Genomic DNA, 19347 nt, shown 5'->3' with positions numbered 1-19347 from the left:
TTCAGGTGATTATGATGTGCGCTGGTGTTTGAGAAACACACTACAGAAGAACTATGAAATTAGAAGGAGAAAATATATCAACGTATTTCAATTCTAGGTATCATCTCTCACAGATAACATTTGCATTTTAACAGAGGCCTTCCACAATGATGCAACCAGGAAAGGATTAGTGTGAAAAAGTCCCAGGACTAGAGATGCTAAAAGGGAGCTACTTTGAACCACAGAGGCCTATTCGAATTCCAGCTCTTAAGCTGTAGTGACTTTGCTTTCAGCCTAAAAGCAAGGTCTAGAGAAATAGGTCTCACCCTTTGTTTAAAATGAAATCATTTGAAGTGGGATTTTTGTTTGTTTGTTTCCATTTTGTTTTTACCTTAAAATAATTTCTAGACTAGGAGCTTCCCCAGGTGAATCTAATACGTAATCAGGTTTGAGTATCAGCAGCCTTGGTGGGGGAGGGGGGGTGTGTTTCAAACGTTAGCCTACATCAGAATCATCTGGAGGAAGTGTTGCACCACGGACTGCTGAGCCTACCCCAAGCAGAGTCAGTACGTATAGTATTGAGCAGAGAACTCGGATTTCTAAGTATTTTGTTGCTGCTGGTTCTGGGAGCACCACGTGAGGATCACTGCAGCAACCCCTGCTATCAATTCCATTTGCCGGAAGCAGAGCAATAGGTAGTGAGCCTATAGCCAGTGGATTTGAAATGCAGTCAGGGTAATACTAAAGTTCACACATTTGGAAGCTGTCTCATTTACTCCTGTAACAAATATGGCTGCATGCGCCTCACTACCTCCTCTAACTCTTTTTTATTCTTCATCCAGACTTTCTGTAAACACAGCAAACACTGACATCAAGAGGAAATTCAATTTAATACTATAACATCTCACTTTTTCCAAGGTGCCTTATCTAATACTTTCACTTTTAAAAAGCAAGAGGTCCCTGGAAAGCAAAACAGATCCTACCAAGTACAAAATCCATGCAGTCAAGAGGATTTGCTTTACTCGGAGGAAAGCACTCCGGGTGCTTAGTCTGAGTCAAATTACTCCTAATTTATTTCAAATTAATTGACTTAATAATCTGATTTCTCAGTTTGCAGCAGATTAAAATCAGAAACTTGCAGGGTGGGCAACTGATAAAGGAAGCAATAAGTGAAAGCCAATGGTTTAAAAATAGAGACAGAAAAAAATGATAAAAAGCAAAGAGAAGAATTTTAAAGCTGAAGAACTTGAGGACACATTTGAATGCCCCCTAGAAGTAATACTGAATTCCTAACAGAAACAGGTGCGTCAAGGCAAAGGTAAGCAGCAAAATGGAAATGCATAAAGATGAGAGCTCAAGGACAAGGAGAATAAACACAACTCACTCACTTCTCCTTATTTACCATTGGTCAGGAGCTGTTCTGGTGCTTTTCCATGAACTTAATCTAATTATCCTAACACTCCTGTGGAAGAGTCACAATCATCTTTATGCTCCCTTACCGACTGGGAAAATAAATCATGGAGAAATGAAGTAATTTGTCCAAGATCACATGGATAAAAGTGCAGTGAAAATATCTGAGTTTTGAGAGCTATGTCTCAGAGTCTAGATACTTGACCACCCCTCTACACCTGTCCTTTCATAGCAGCTTTGCTATTAACTACTCACATCATCCTGAAAAAGGCAGGAACCATGGAGTATGGTCTATGTGTTGGCAGGGCAGGGAGAGGGAGAAGCTGGTTAGTGTTTTCTGTTTTTTAAAAAATAATAATATATTTTAAAAGACACAATTAGTTCAAGAAGGAAACTTCAACACAACTGGAAAAATACTTGGACAATGTGAGACTATATGTACTAATAAATTAGTCTTTATCTTATGAATTTTGCAGTTCTACACTAAAAAAACGTGTCTCAAGGAACAAAAAATTATTTTCAGAAACTTTGTCAAGAATTTTGCATATATATTTCTCAGAACCACTGCAAAAACAAATTAAAAGATAGGTTTGTTTTGTTTTTGTTGTAGTGGTTTTTTGGGTTTTTTTGTTTGTTTTGTTTCATTTTTTTTTTGCAATAGAGCCATCTAGAGCCAAATAGATACATAGCCATTGTAACTGTCAGGCAACAGCATGCAGACTCCATGGGAAATAAAATAACCATCCAAAGAACACAGGCTTCTGTTTGTTGAATTAAAAGAACAGTTCTATTAGCTCTGTGGCAGAGGGAATTAATAAACATTTGGTCTTGCTCTAACATTCAGCCAGTGGAAAGCCACTTTACAAAGCCTGTGGCATTTCTAACAATATATTTTTAAAGTTTTGTTTGGCAAATTAAATGTGAACATTCCAATCATCAGGACAAAATATTTCAGTTAGTTTCAAAAAAAAAGTACAATTAATTAGTAAGTTAAGAATTCTGCTGACAATTCCTTAAATTTCCTGGAACACTCTTTAAGACTGGATGATGTTCAATGCATTTGGGAGAGAAAAATCATTTGTGGAGAAGCTGTGCTTATTTGTAGAATGTGGGATTCCTAAGGGATTAAAAAAGAGAAATAAGAGTTGGATAGGCTTCTCTGAAAGTCCCCAAATCTAACCATGTTTGTTTATTTATCTCACTGTCCCACATAAAGGAAATTAATCTTTTGATTAATAATGGACTTGGGGCGCCTGGGTGGCTCAGTCGTTAAGCGTCTGCCTTCGGCTCGGTAGTGATCTCGGGGTCCTGGGATCGAGCCCCGCATCGGGCTCCCTGCTCTGCGGGAAGCCTGCTTCTCCCTCTCCCACTCCCCCTGCTTGTGTTCCCTCTCTCGCTGTGTCTGTCTCTATCAAATAATAAAAAATAAAATCTTTAAAAAAAATAATAGTGGCCTTAAATAATTGCTTGGTGTCATTATGTGAAAATAAATGCGTGATGTTTCTACTGAAAATGGGGAGGCACTGATTGGAAAATTCTGGTTTTCTCTGCCATCCTCCACAATTACAGCACTTTTTCAAGGGCTATAGAAAACCTAAAGATGCTTTCCTGAGGAAAACCTGGACATCCTTTCACTTTACTCCCTTTCAGCAGTGGAACGATTTCCTTCCAGGTGAGAATACTGCTATAGCTTCTCCTCTTATAACAGAATGACAACTCTACCTAATGTTCTTCTGGCCTTCAAAGTATAGGGATCTCTATTAAGCCAATATCACACAAAGGCAGCAAGTCAGAAACTAGAATGATTTTCAACTAATACCCCATTAACTTCTTTGTTTTTTTAAAGACATTTATTTAGGGCGCCTGGGTGGCTCAGTTGGTTAAGCGACTGCCTTCGGCTCAGGTCGTGATCCTGGAGTCCCGGGATCGAGTCCCGCATCGGGCTCCCTGCTCAGCAGGGAGTCTGCTTCTCCCTCTGACCCTCCTCCCTCTCATGCTCTCTGTCTCTCATTCTCTCAAATAAATAAAAATAAAATCTTAAAAATAAAATTAAAAAAAGACATTTATTTGAGAGGAAGAGAGTGCACATGCACGGGGGGGGGGGGAGGGCAGGGGGCGGGGTCAGAGGGAGAGAGAGAACCCCAAGCGGACTCTCCACTGAACACAGAGCTTGAGGTGAGCTCGATCTCAGGACCTGGAGATCAAGACCCCAGGAGAAAATAAGAGTCGGACGCTTAACCGCTCAACCCAGTGAGCCACCCAGGAGCCCCTACCCCATTAACTTCTAACTAAAACCTTCTAGAGAGAAGAGAGTCTAAGGGATACACTTATTCTCAATTTTAATCTTTTATCATATAAGAAGCAAAAGAAGCCTACTTACATGAATTTCATTGGTTTAATTTCTCATATAATAATTCACCTTCCCTGAACTGTACTCTTAAATGCTCTGACCTTGAATTTACCCAGTCTCCTTATTAAAAAAGAATCATATGACAATCACCTCTATATTTATTTGAAAACTACCATAGAGAGCATTATTCATTACATTACTCTGAAGCTCCTACATAAAATCCAAGATGATATCAGTTCTTCATTGAGGAATTTGAGTCTTCCCATACTTTTCTCTTTTTGCCACAGTCACTAGGAAACTCAGAGGCAAAGCTAATGCTTAATTGATAGCAAATATGAGACCTCATGGTGAGATTACTTATGTCCTTGATACTGACTTAATTATTGTTATTTACCTTTGGCATATATGTCTTTAAGTCTTCTCAAAATTGTTTTGAAAAAGGAGTACACCAAAATCAACATTTTTTAAATCTCTTATGTAAAGCTACAGGTAGGATTTTTTTAAGAAGTTTAACATGTCGAGTTACTTTAGCTATTATGACGGACCACCAAAAATGCATTTTTCTGTTATATTTCTTTTCTTTTTTATTTTTTTCCCTGGGAGTATAATCAATAAACAAGCCCTCACTATCAATCTCCAAAATATATAGTCATATTTCATTTTCAAAATTAAACACCTCCTGTGATGAATTACAGTCATTAGCAAGATGATTGTACAGAAACTTCAGGCCACTCAGAATGACTGAGCGGCTGACAGAAAAGGTAGGAGGGGGCAGAGGAATTTCTGTTCCAATTACTTTCTGATTTTCAAATGTAAGTATTTCTGAACCCATGCAGCTCTGCTTGACACTCCATCAAATTAAATTTCAGAAAAGTTTCCAACATTCTTATTGTTGCTGTTATATTTCCAAATGAGGAGAGAGACTTTTCTCTCCATGCCATGCTTTTCCCCCAGTACCTAAGGCAGGATACCCTCCATCAAGACCTTATCATCCACTATGTGGACAGATCTGGTCTTGAAAAGTTAACACCAAGAAGGATGTATTTTACACTTATTAGTATTATTTTATGAAAAGCTGTCTCATCCAAATTTAGGTTTTAATTAAATCTGTGGCCAGGGTTTTAGAGGGGATACAAAATGAAACACTGTCCTGTCACCACACCACCAAGGCCAAGAATAAGAAAATTAACTTAACCAGATTTTCAAGATTTCTAACTATAAGAAGTAGGGTTAGGCAATATAGGGAAACATTTAATGCTGGTTTTCTGATGAACAAATTATCTAAGAGCTTTAAGTGCTCTTCTGCTCAGAATAATTCATGCTAATTTCTTTTAAACTCTTTCCCCATGAATGTCTAACTAAACTCTTCTCTCCTTCCCCAACCTTACCCCAATCTACTTTTCTAACTCTTTCTCTATTTCAGTGGTTTTCAAACTTTAGTGAGCATAAGAATTACCACTAAGGGCTAAGTAAACACAGATTGCTGGGCCCAACCCCAGAACTTTTGGTTCAGTAGGTCTGGTATGAAACCAAAGAATTTACATTTCTAACAAGTTCCATGTGATGCTGAAGCTGTTGGTCCCAATACCACACACTTTGAGAACTGCTGCTAAGGACTATCAAACCTATCAGAGAGAGGACAGAAATTCCTATCTGACTTTCCAGAGAAGCAATTCGGATGACTTTAATGACCTGTGATAGGAACTGGTAATACACTGTTTTTACTAAATCTTGGCCAATTTGATCATTTTCTACTTACGGCACAGAGCTGCCAGATAGGAAGACCATATCCAAAGGCCCTGCCAAGCTTTTTATGTCTGGCTGTTCTCCTACAGTTATCAGCCCCCCTTCCAAGTGTTAGTTTCTCCTGTGATCCCTTAAATAAAAGTTTTTATCAAGACCTCCCTCCCACTTGTCACTAGCCTCTATCTTACTCTCACTTTTTATATCCATCTCTTTTGATCCCTCTGCCAACCTAAAGAAAGTTACAATATTATTCAGTGTCATGAGAATTTATTTGAAATAAAATCTGTGTGCCTGAATGAGCCTGCATGTGCAAGTGTGATGTAAGCATACAAAATTCTAAAAGGCAAGTATCAAATTTCTCAGGTATGGAAAATGGGAAAGACAAAGGTAAACTTTGATCAATACATCTTTAGATCCCTCTGCATTGGTAAATAGATTTCTGCACTGTTCTTTTTATTCTCTTTGGTATTCTAATCCCAAAACTTAACACTAGAAGAATCAAACACAACTGGAATTTTCTGACACACTGACACACTCACACATTTACTGGATACACATGGTGTATATTCATAGTATTAAGTATGTTACTAAATCTGGGATGGAAGAAAAGGGGGAGAGTTTATGGGTAGATATATTATGCAAAAACAGTAACACACAGCAAGTTAAAATAACTGCCATAAAAAGATATAAAAGAAGTATGCAATGGGAAGGCTAAAAAGGAGAAAAACCACTTCTGAGAAATTTGTGAGGGAATATAAAGTAGTTAGCACTTGGGATGGTTCTTCAATAGGAGATAGAATAAACCTAAATAGGTAAGGGGCAAACAGAATTAGAAGGGACACATTCCCAAATAGCCATTTCCAGGAATTCAGTCAGCATTTCCATATCATTCCTACAACTATAGGCTTAGTATTCTTCAAGGAAAGACAGGATTTGGTGTGAGAGGATTTGATTCCAAGTCCTTAGACTAGTACAATGGCATTAATAGTAAAAATGAATTTTCATAGGTGTGCTATAGGTCTATGAAAAGAGTTTTTACAAAGTGCAAAGCCCTACAGAAAGGTCTGTAAGAGTTGTAGTAGACTAATTTGGGCTGTCCAATTATGATATGCATTCTCAAACTAGACCATTTCAACTTGGTCTGGCAAGTGGAAACAAGCTTAGCTGTCTTCTCAGCTCAAGAACTCATGCAGTGAGGATCAAACTACATTGAGAAGAGTTTGGCCTGTCCTCTTCCATGGTACGTGACAGGAGACTCTCAGAAATTCTTACCTAAGAGGCAACATAGAAGAGGATATAAAGCAAAGCACCCCCTCTCAGTTCAAATCTCTAGGTCTTCTGTGCGTCTGGCAACTGCCTTAACAGATCCTGTGATCCTCCAAAGTCTTCCTAAGCTTTCCAATCCCCACAGAATTCGTGGGTTGGATTTACTGCCTGCCTGAACACTCATAGCCACCATTTCCTTGACAGAGTCCCTAACTCTCTGGATCCAGTCTGACTCACCCACTTCCTGCCAGCTTCCTTCCACTGGCTGAGATTTCTAGATCTTACCCTTGGCCAACTAAGCTGTGTGATAGCTTCCTTTATTTCCTATCTTCAAAATGGCAGTTTATTATCATTCTTTTAAAAAAAATTGATCTAATAGAATCTGAAAATTCTCTGTTACACAAGTACTAGGTGCAATTGCATATGGAAATAAGCAATGTGTTTTTTACAAGGTAAGAATTATCCAAGCACACTTTCCAAATCTATTATTAATATGCAATTATAATTAAAAGGAATAAATTCAGGCTAGATCATAAATGTTAGGTCACTTAAGTGAGGTAAATATTAAATTATCAAAATGACAACTACTGGTTTGGCAATGCCAGATTAACAGGAAGTTCAATGCAAGGCTCCAGAAGCAAGAGCTGTTCAGCAGGTTGGAAGGAAATCAATTAAAAACTGGAAGGAACAGTTTGGGGTGGAATTAGAGGAAGCAGCTGATACCAAAGACTTGAATAGGAAGCGGAATCAAGATGATTATAAAGGCAGATGACTTTTTGGTGTGGCTCATCTGCTACTAATGAGCTATATAAACTCATCTCTTACGTTTCCACTGGATCAATTCAACCAGTCTCCTTGTCTGTGATCTTGGCCCTTCTGAACCTATAGCCAGCGGCATCTTTCTAAATGTAAATCTGATCATGCCACTTCCTGGCTTAGAGCCCCTTAGGAGTAGGGCACTTCATCAGTCTCAGGACCAAAGCTATGATTCTTAATGTGGCCCACAAAACTCTTCATGATATGGTGCCTGCCTTTCTTATATTCATCTAACTACATCTCCAATCCCTTCTTAAACTCTTTCTCCTAACATATATTTGTTACACCAAAGAATTTGTAGTAAAAATATTCTAGATCCGAATCCTGGTTCTCCCACATTGTATTTAACTTCTAGCAAGTTACAGAACCCACCCTGAGATGCGGTTCATTACCTTTAAAAATGCACCCAAACCATGAGAGACTATGGACTCCGAGAAGCAAACTGAGGCTTTTAGAGGGAATGGGGGTGGTGGGATGAGTGAACCCGGTCATGGGTATCAAGGAGGGCATGTATTGCATGGAGCACTGGGTGTTACACGCAAACAATGAATCATGGAACACTACATCAAAAACTAATGATGTACTGTATGGTGACTAACATAACATAATAAGAAATAAATAAATAAAAAATAAAAATGCATCCAATGTGATGATAATGCCTACCATAGATGTTCTGGGGGGAGAATTAAGGATAACATAATAAAAAGTCTAATACTAAGTGTTTAATAGATGGCAGTTATTGTTGCTTGTTAACCAATATCCATACAAGATCTGTAATTGTTGAAAAATCCATATACTAACACCATACACATATCTAAGCACTTACATGTCCTCTGCCTTACTAGTATATTTTAATATTTAACCTAGGAGTCATCTTCTTGAGGAAGATCTCTTTGATGTCCCTTAAAGTGAAAGGAGCTGCCCACTGGTACTCTCACAAGCTTGCTCTGTATAGAACATTCAGAATTTGAACTCTGTGGAAAGCAATCAAAATTTGGTTTACATGTATGTCTCTCCACTGAGTCATGAGTTCTTCAGGGCAGGCACCTTATCCTTCTTCTGAATAGCATCAGTGCCTACTGAATGCTAAGTTCTTAGTAAAAGTAGTAAGTTTTTAACTTACTGGATGAATATGTGGTCAGAGAACAGACGCCAACAGTGATTTTAACCTTAAAATAGAAACAGAAAGCAGGCATGAAATCCAAGTGTCTTCTCCTCACCCCCCTTCCCAGACATTATTAGAATTTGAATGAGGAGTCCCCAAAAATGTAACCTTTTTTCACAGTGTAGGATAGAGGCCCATAAATGCTGACAGAGGCCATGTCTACTCTAGGTTTATACTAGTCTAGGTAGTAGAAATGTCAAGCAGACTTTGTGGAGCAAGAATCTTAAAAACACAAGCGGAGAAAAGTAACAAAGAAAATCTCATGGGGCCACCACTTACAAGTCAGTGTATGAATAACATGACAGATGAAATTTCTAAGTTTCACACTATTTTTTTTGCCTTTCCTTAGCAGCAAATTAGAATGTGAATTTAGCAGCTGTAACAATTAATTAATTGTACCACACTCACCTTTACAGGCTTAGAGCCAAAACCCTTTGACCCTAATACTCAAATTTATGGAAATTTTAATCCCCAGAATGCTTTTTTGACCTGCTCCAAGCATCTGCTACAATTCCAAATTCTGGTGTTATCTCTGAGGATTACTTAATCCCTTTAGAAGAGGGACTGGGGGTTAAACCACAGGGACTGGGAAAATTTGCAAAACATGCATTGGCAAGCATTTCCCCTTTATTTCTTAGGAATGGGGGAAACAGAGGAGGACAGAGAGAATGTAGATAATGCATTTTATATTCATGTGATGTGACTAGGGGACATTGCTGCAGAAAAGAGGCCAGCAGCAGCACCACTCCTGGCCCAGGAAACAATATGATGAGAACAAACAGAAATCAGCAGCTAGTGAACAGAACGTGTCTGTACATGGCATGGGACAGGAGATGTCTGACGGATGGCATAAAAACAGCATCTGAAACTCATCTCTCCAACCTTTCCATGCCAACAAATGAACTAGATTAACAAGACCAGGATGATCAAGCCTACAACTGCATTAATAGTTGGGATAAGAAGATCAATTTAAGTAAAATGATTAGACTGGAACGGTTTTCTCCTTTTACTACCCAAAGGCCAATAAAATTTCAGATGGGAGACCAATATATTCATTCATTCAGTCAGTCATTCATTCATTCCTCCTACAAACCTATTACTTGCCAGGCACTGTACTTGGAAGTGGAGATATAAAGATGAATGGGATATAATCCCTGTCCTATAGTAAACTAGCCTTGCAAAGGTCCAAGAAATAATGGGGGAAAAATCGAAGTCAAAATGAAGAGAAGAGATCCAGGACAGCTCCTTTCTGAAAAGCTGGTAGACTGACCAATAAAAACCTCTAAACATCTGCAATTTATCCTCCATGAAAACCAGTCTTGAAAAGTTTTCTTCCTGCACATCATGAACTCTGCCTTAAAGATATTACCTTCAGCAAAGTAGAGCAGTCACAAAGACTTCCCCACATGCATTTTCAAGGATAATCTTCCCCACTTTAACCCTGTTTAGATGTCATCTTCTTTCTATGTGACCATGAGGATGAAAAACCTGCTCTATACACATCCAAACTGCATTGCATGTGTCTTACCAAAACTTCCCCCAAGAGAGAAAACAAAATAGGCCAAATGCCATAGAACACACAAATGATATTCTAGGGAAGATATTCATAACTCACATAACAAATGGTTAGTTTCCCTAATACATAAAGAACTCCCCAAATTCAATATAAAATAAGACTAACACATAATAGGAAAATAGGAAAAAAAGCTTTTCTTCTTCCTCTCTCCTACATTTCCCAGCTTTGTCTGTCACCTAGAAGCACTGATCTCAAACAGAACAAGTAGTTTCCAGATCCTGGCTTCTAAATACCATTCTACTCTAAAAGAACCAAAGCCTTTGGAGAAAAGACTGACTCTGGGATATTACAGGGAAAACATAAGAAGATCGTAAAACATCTTTTTGGTCAGAAATTAAGTAACTACTCAAAGAATGATGGAAAAATGCCAAAGAGATATAAGAGTCATCGCAAAAGGCTTCCATTGGGCAAGTATGGAACAATTTCAACATCAAAATAAAAATTGTAATAGTAATCCTTCAAGTAAAATAGGAATTCATGAATTCATACTGCTATAAATACTATTGTGGATTTGTATTATATCAACTTGGCTAGGGGTGCCTGGGTGGCTCAGTTGGTCAAGCGACTGCCTTCGGCTCAGGTCATGATCCCGGAGTTCCGGGATCGAGTCCCACATCGGGCTCCCTGCTCAGCAGGGAGTCTGCTTCTCCCTCTGACCCTCCTCCCTCTTATGCTCTCTGTCTCTCATTCTCTGTCTCACAAATAAATAAAATCTTAAAAAAAAAAAAATTTAAAAAATCAACTTGGCTAATCTGTGACTACATTTCCCAGAATTCCCTTCCCTGCAGAGTTCTGAGTTAGCATGAACCAGAAGTGATATTCTGCACAGGATTTGCAAAACAGAAGTAAATGAGCAGCAGGATTACTTTATACTCAGGTCAGTGCAATGAACAATTTGCTGGATGCTGTTGCATCCCACTTACATTGTTGCTTATCTTGTCAGGATGGAGTAAAGAGGACTGCAAGTTCACCAGCAATTACTATATCTTTGGCCTCAGTTCCTCTGGTGCCTGGCCAGATGCATGTTTAGCTCCATGAAGGGCGCTGGCTTCTCCTGCAGGATATCAATAATCTAAGTTCAAGGCCTGGAGATGATGAGAAACCAAAGCGGATTCTATTCTATCCTCACTAGTGCCAGTTGCGCTTGCTTCCCCTACTTCATGTCCATTGGCTCTTCCTGACTGACTGCCTGCCTAGTGCGATTCAGTCCGGCTCTAGACATAGAAACAAAGGCTCACAAGATTGTGTAGTCAGCTCCCACAACTGCATTAGATGATACCTCAATAATAAATCCTTTGTGCCTCTCTACTCAAGCCCTGATTGATATAAATACAAGTAGTATTCATATTCATAGTGAATGAGTAAATGAATGAGAAGAGAGAGCTTTGTGGCTTAGTAAAAATATCAAAGAATCTCCCCACAAGATACTTAACTGTGTATTAATTAATGATCACAAATCCTTATTAATGAGCTTTACAGTGAAGAAGCCTGGCAGAAACTGTGTTAACCAAGTAATTAAATTTAACATCACCAGTAAAGGAACAAATTGACATTGCATACTACCTGATATGAGATGAATTCAGCATTATTTTTGAGGTAAAACTTCTGAAGATGAGAAAAATATCAGACAAATATAAGAGACATTTTATAAGTAACTGGCCTGCAACTTCCAAAAGGTCCAGGTTATGAAAGACAAGGAAAGACTGAGGAACTGTCCAGCTTGAAGGAGACTAAAGAGATACGACAATGTATGGACAACAGGAAAATCTGAACAGAGCCTGAGGATTAAATGATTATAATGGAATTACATTAATTTCCTGATTTTCCCCAAATACTTCTGTTTTCAGAAAATACATAGTTAGGGCGCCTGGGTGGCTCAGTTGGTTAGGCGACTGCCTTCGGCTCGGGTCGTGATCCTGGAGTCCCAGGATCGAGTCCCGCATCGGGCTCCCTGCTCGGCAGGGAGTCTGCTTCTCCCTCTGACCCTCCTCCCTCTCATGCTCTCTGTCTCTCATTCTCTCTGTCTCAAATAAATAAATAAAATCTTTAAAAAAAAAAAAAAGAAAATACATAGTTAAAGGTTATCATGTTTGTATCTCATTATCAAATAGTTTACCATATATAGAGATACGTGTATTTGTGCATATTTATACATATATTAGATGGATTAATTGACATTTACACACACATATGTGGAGATAGTCAGGAAGAATGGGAATGAAAAGGGAAGTATACTAAAATATTAACAATTTGAAAATACAGATGAAAGATATACAGGAACTCTATTTTTCATACTGCTTTTATAAGTTTTCTGTAAATTTGAAATCATTTTAAAATAAAATATATGTCATAGGGAAAGGTTAGGAATAGATACAACAGATAAAGAAATAAACTCATCTCATACTTATTTCAAAATATTTTAGCTTCACTCATATTAAGAAAAAATCATAATCAATATCTCATCTCTCAAGTAAATAAGGATAAAAATATCCTGTTAATTAGCATGTTGGTGGAAGTGTGAGGAGGTAGAATGGGCTGGATATCTTCTGTTTATGCCTCTAGCCCCAGTTCTCTATCTGCTCTATACTCAGCTGGCTTACCTATGTGAACAGCATCAAGGGTCTCATTTGCTCTCTGGCCATCTGTCAAGGGGGGGGCCATGATAACACCAGCCAGACATCAAAGGGAGGGAGAAGAGTGCAGTCTGAATATTTATCCCTCAGGCTTCTTCTCTGAGGGTTTGTTTCTGGCTGGCTGCCTCCTTGACCAAAGATCACAGTCCCTTTAAGTTGGCCCTTTCCACACATTCTTTTTGTCCTTAGACAACAGTAAGTGGTCCCTCCCCTTGCCCTTTCAGGTCTAGTGGACATAACCCAAACCCTTACTAGCCCTAGGATATTACAGCATGCCTTGGGGTTTCTCTGTACCCTGCCCATATTTTGTAAACAGTCCATTTACTCAATCCTCTTTGAATTACCTAGAATACCTAAGGACATAATGATATCCTCAATTTCTGGTTGTAGTTAAATAGTACAACTTCAATTGAGGAAAATTAAGTGATATCTATCAAAATAACAAATGTATAGACCCAATGACCCAGCACTTTCATATCTAGACAATCACTGTACATATATGATATACGATATATGTCACCACATTGTAGAATGACAAGTATTTACCGTAGCTTTGGTTGTAATATAAAATACTGGAAACACTCTAAATGCATCAACAGATCAGAGTCCCAAACAGAATACTGTGCAGCCATTCAAAGAATGAGACAACTCTTTAAACGTGACATGGAATGATCTTCAAGATATAATGTTAAAGAAAAAAAGAAAAGTGTAATACAACATTTTAGTATGCTTCCATTTGTGTAAAACGTGTGTGCACATGTGCGTGACTTTATACACCTATAAATACACAGTCACCATACCCACATATGCTTGTTTATACTATACAAATATACACATTATCTCAAAAAGGGTGATAAAGTGACTATTAACAGTGGTTCTATCTAGAAAGGAAATTGAGTGGCTGGGGTGGTGTGGGAAGTGTCACAGATAAAAACTACTAAACCTTTTTTTGGAACTTTCGAATTTTGTACTATGTACATGTGTTACCTATTAACAAAACAATTAAATTGAAATTTGCCTGCAGAGCGCCTATGTGGATTACTTTCAATGTATACAGGAAAAGGAAAGTCATCAGGTTAGATCACTGACCAACTTTAATTCAATTAAGGCTGTTTTTATAAGAGAAATACTGAGGCACCGAAAATAAGAGCCTGTAGATGAGGGGTTGAAGTTGACTACTTGTGATGGATCGTGGAAATGAATCCAGTCATGGGGCTGACCACTCTGAGCACAGCTTGGTGGTGCAATGCCCATTTTCTAACATGTGTATTATACAACTTCAAGTATAACTCAGTGCATCACTGATTCTATGTGGAGTCGGGGTAAGGTAGGAAAGAAAGAACAGAAAATATAATAGATAGTTAGGAGATCTTTCAAGTCTGGAAGATGGTGGTTATAGCACAGTCTGGGTAACACCATCCATTCAAGGCAGGACACCAGCTGGTAGCAAGAATTGAATGAGTCGGGGAAGTGGAACAGGTATGAATATGGAACAGTAATAAGAAGAGGGTCAGTTTTCCCAGCAAAAGGAGGCTGGCATGAACAAGGAGTGTGGTAGAGTCCCAGAGCTGAGCAGAGTGACATTCAGGGAGGGCATTTACTTAACAGAGAACCAGAGCAAGGGTTTACTGAAGTGAGTAGGTAGTGCCTTGTAGATTCAGGTCCAACAGGCACACCCGCTAATGGAATAGAGACCACACTGCAAGCCCCCTTCTGCAGTGATTGTCTCACAGAGGAAGCACACTGTATATGGGCTGGCTGAGCAATGAACAACCAGACAAACAAGAAAAACTGCAGTGGGCCTGGATCTAGAGGTGGGATCCCTCCATAATTCCAGAAAACGGACTGTAGGACACCAAAGCCCATAAAATGTGTCTGCAGATAAGAACAGATAGGATGTGAGCTGTACCTTGCAGTATATGGGTAAGATTCAGATAGGGGAAGACAAGTAGGACATTGTGCAGACCCAAAAGTAGCATGTTTGTCATTGCTAACTGCTCTGAAAAAGATTCATTCTATATAGCAAAAAGTTCATATTCCTATTTTTTTGAAATTTTTCCTTTCTCTCCGCTGAATATCTTTTATATATTTTTGTTCTTCTACCTGTTGGATACCATCAAGGGCCTAGTTCATCAGACAGGTGTAAGAGTAAAACTTTATTATTCTTGCAGCAAGAAGTGAAGTAATTGTTGCAGTTATGATAAAACTAGACACAGTTAGGGAAGGATATGCAACAAATAGATGTCCACATTATTTTTCCTCCAAGTTCTTTCTGTAAACAATTCTGAAGTTCATTTAAGATTGTTTTTCTGTCAGGGTACCCGGGTGGTTCAGTCTGCCTTCAGCTCAGGTCATGATCCTAGGGTCCTGGGATCTAGACCTGCATTGGGCTCCCTGCTCAGCAAGGAGTCTGCTTCTTCCTCTCCCTCTGCCTGACGCTCCCCCTGCTTGTGCACTCTCTCTCTATGTCAAATAAATAAATAAAATCTTAAAAAAGGAAGATTGTTTTCATGTCACTTTTTCTAAACCTTGAAAGGATATACATGAATATACCTCAGAAATACAAGATTTAAAGTCACTAGTATTTAATGAGTGGCCAAGAAATTAAATGATTTTTCAGAGAAAAGGGAAAAGAACCTAGAAAGCAAATTAAAATTCCAACTTAATGCCCTGGAAAATAAATTATATGCAAAGCAATGGAGACAGCCGAACCCACCTGATTACCACCGCCTGAAACCTACACTTTCTTGCTCCAGGTCCACAGACACAAGTTTACAAAAATATGAATCAAATTCAATATTCAGCTTGAACACTCTGAAATAAAGAGATAGGGACCTTTTCATCCACATATCCTCCTTTTTCCTCACATATAAATACCATTTCCTGGTTTCCAAACAGCTCCTGTGTCAAAAACACATCAATGTTTACCTGGATTTCTGGAACTTATCAAGAGAGTAAAAGCACAAGCAAGGTCTCAGAGGAACTGTATACTCAAAGGAGAGGTGCTAAAAATAACCTTGGTGTCTTATCTCAGCCTTTTCCCTTTCATTTAGAGATCTATCCAAAAAACCTGCTGCCTAAAAGGATGTAACAGTTCAAAACCTACCAATGCTTCAGCAAAAACTGCATTTTGATCTGTGAGTGCCACCTTCTTTTTTTAAAAAATTGTATAGGCTTATTTTCCTCATGACAGTTTCATTGCATTTGTTGGGTTGTAAACCATGTAAAGCTCAGCAATAAAATGACTGCAATCTGTACAAGTAATAGCAAGCATGTCTCATAAACAAGATAAGTTGTGCCTTGCCAATATTGCTACACTTCATAAATATGAACTCAAGTCTGTTTTGTGTTTTCTAGATCAGTAGCATAGTTTTATTTTAATTAAACACAACATATAAAATATTCATTTATGAAACAAACATCATTGTTTTTAAAAGATTATATTAAATTAAATTATACTGCTCTTGCCATAAAGGCATGCACAAAAGAACCATTCTGAATTTTAAGTGGATTGATACAGTTCAAGTGTCCATCAATAAAAACTATATTAGGAACACAGTAATGCTACCATGAATAAATGAGCTATTCATATTTCCTGATAATGTAAGTGCTTACATGAACTCATTCCAATTTCTAAATACTAGGCATTTCAGCTGTGGTGGTAATTAAAAAACTATAACATCCACAGAGGAAAGATAGGTAGATGCTGCCAGAGTTATTTCATACAGCAGATTTTAGTGTTTCACTTTATCAATGACATCATTTATTGTCACATTCTATTAGATCAGGTCTGGATAACTTTGATAAACCAAATGAAGAGCCCTTGAAGGTGTGTAAAGGAAAGTGCCCAGAACTAGAAATGAATAGATCTAAGCTTTGTTCTTAGCTCTGATACTAGCTAAGAGTTGCCCTTCTCCAATCAAAGGGAACTACCCTAAATTAACCTCGCACATGCGGATTCTATCATTATTTCCCAAATAAAGGTGGAGAGAGGTTTTATGGAGTCTCATTTATATAAATTGGGAGGCCTTTTAAGAAAAAGAGTATAAAATTACAAATATAAAAATGGGTATAAAAGTGAATTTTACTTTGAATGAAAAAAAGAAATCAGAGTAGATAACATGTCCTTTAAGATCTCTCTAGGTAAATTACCAGCAATGCTTCTGCATATATGTCTTTGGTTTGCAACCTTGCTTCCCAAATCACCCCCTCAACACCTATACTCTACAAATCTCTGCACTCCAAGGGCCAAGGCAAGTGGGGGCCCTGAAGCTTCAGCCTCAATAACTTAGCAGTAAATCTGCCACTGCTCTTAAATGACCAGAAATCCTTATCATACATTTTGAGTTAGTCAGAAAGAGTTCATCCAAATTCTACCATTAGGATTCTACTATCTGTTCTATGAAGCTTAACCTAACCCATTGTTTTTCAATGTTTCCCTTTCTCAAAATTCATAGTTCTCACAAACTGTAACACACAATGTATCATTTACAAGCATGTACACCATTGTTTCAGACATGGTCTTCCCAATAAGAAGAAATCAAAGGCATGAATTCTTGCTATGCCCCACTCTAACAAGGGTGGTTTTTATAACCAAGTTGTTGTCTTTAAAACTAGTTGATGAATTTCTCAACTAAAAGAAAATCTCTTGTGTATTAATGATGCGGAGTATTTTAACTTAAATATCATCTTCCCAACTCGGGCCTTTCAGGTACATTTCAACTTCTAGTTTCTATGAAGGTCAAAAAATGCAAAATGTTATCCTGAATTCAAGTCATAAAAATTGGAACTTTGGAAAGGAACCAATAATGTTTTGCCTTATTATGCTATAATGGATTGAGATGTTTTTAGGTGCTAAAGAAATATTTCCTTTAGAATCCACCACTTTGAGAAGATGTTTCAAACATCCAGTCAATCCTATTACAAATCCCATTTACACATAAAACAATTAATTCACACTACACGTGAATATGTGAAACCCTGCCAAATCTTAAGGGTTCAACTTGGGTTAACATATTTTTATGGAAAAATTGGCAAGACCTAGGGGAATAAAAAAGAAAAAGAAAGATAAGTCCAAGCTTGCCCCCCAAACTATCACAAATCTAACCTCTCTACTATAAAGGACATTTTCAATGCTAAAAAAGGTATTATCAATGTGCTTGAAGAAAACTATGTGCTTATTTGTTTCTTTACTTATTTGATAGTTTTTTGGGTAAGGCAAATTTGTTTTTAAAATACAAATAAACAGGGCGCCTGGGTGGCTCAGTCGGTTAAGTGACTGCCTTCGGCTCAGGTCATGATCCAGGAGTCCCGGGATCGAGTCCCACATTGGGCTCCCTGCTCAGCAGGGAGTCTGCTTCTCCCTCTGACCCTCCTCCCTCTCGTGCTGTCTCTCGTTCTCTCTCGCAAATAAATAAAATCTTTAAAAAAATAAAAAATAAATAAAAATAAAAAATACAAATAAAATACAAATAAACATAGTTTCCACTTTTAAAGGATTTCCATAATTCATCTTCAGCTCGGGTGCCAACATTTGGTTCTCCTTGCTTTGGTATAACAGAAGAGGCCATCAGGGCATAAAATGAAAGCTGGTAGTGAAATGATACACCTAAACATTTCTGGATATGACACAAGTAGAAAATGGGAATGTGAAAAAGCAGAAAATGAAAACAATGGATGAGATAAAGCAGAGGAAATCATGTCACATGTAAGAAAAGGAATGCCCAGTAAAGAAATGTAGATAGTCAGAAGATTTTGGTGACAGGGACATCGAAAGGGGTCTTTCCTATCATGGTTGTTTATATTCAAATTTGAAATTATTTGCTCCATAGTGGCTATGACACTATTTCCTCCACCCCTATGATCTCTGTACTCCATTGCATATACCCACTAAATATTCAGTAAAATCTACTACACATATAAATATCTTGTAAAAATGTTCTTTTCAAAAAGTTAAGGAAAAGTGTCAACATTTCACATCTTAATTGGCATGGAGAAAAGAGCAGCTACTGGAAGTGAAAAGCAAAAAAGAATGAAAGTTGTTTAGCAGGAAAAGAAACTGGAAATAGATGTGGTTGGGAGAATACATGCAACTTAAAGTTTATAAACCTTGAGGAGGGCATTATATCTAAATCTCAAAGAGAGTTTGGCAGGTTCTGTTATCCAAAGATGACTGTGCCAATATATTCCATTTCTCATACTCTTCTTAGTATGACATAACACTCCTCCACTGAAAGGTACAGAACTTTGTTCCCTCTCTTTGAAGATGAACCAAACTTGATAACTAATTGCTAACAAATAGAATATGGCAGAAAAAATGCAATGTGACTCCCAAGACTAGGTCATGAAGGCAATGCATTTTCTGCCTTTCAGGACACTTATCATTGGAATTTTGCTACCATGGTAA

The sequence above is a fragment of the Leptonychotes weddellii genome, chromosome 3 (assembly GCF_054177405.1).
Source record: "Leptonychotes weddellii isolate Sample4059 chromosome 3, ASM5417740v2, whole genome shotgun sequence".
Taxonomy (NCBI): Eukaryota; Metazoa; Chordata; class Mammalia; order Carnivora; family Phocidae; genus Leptonychotes; species Leptonychotes weddellii.
This window is presented reverse-complemented; position numbering follows the sequence as displayed.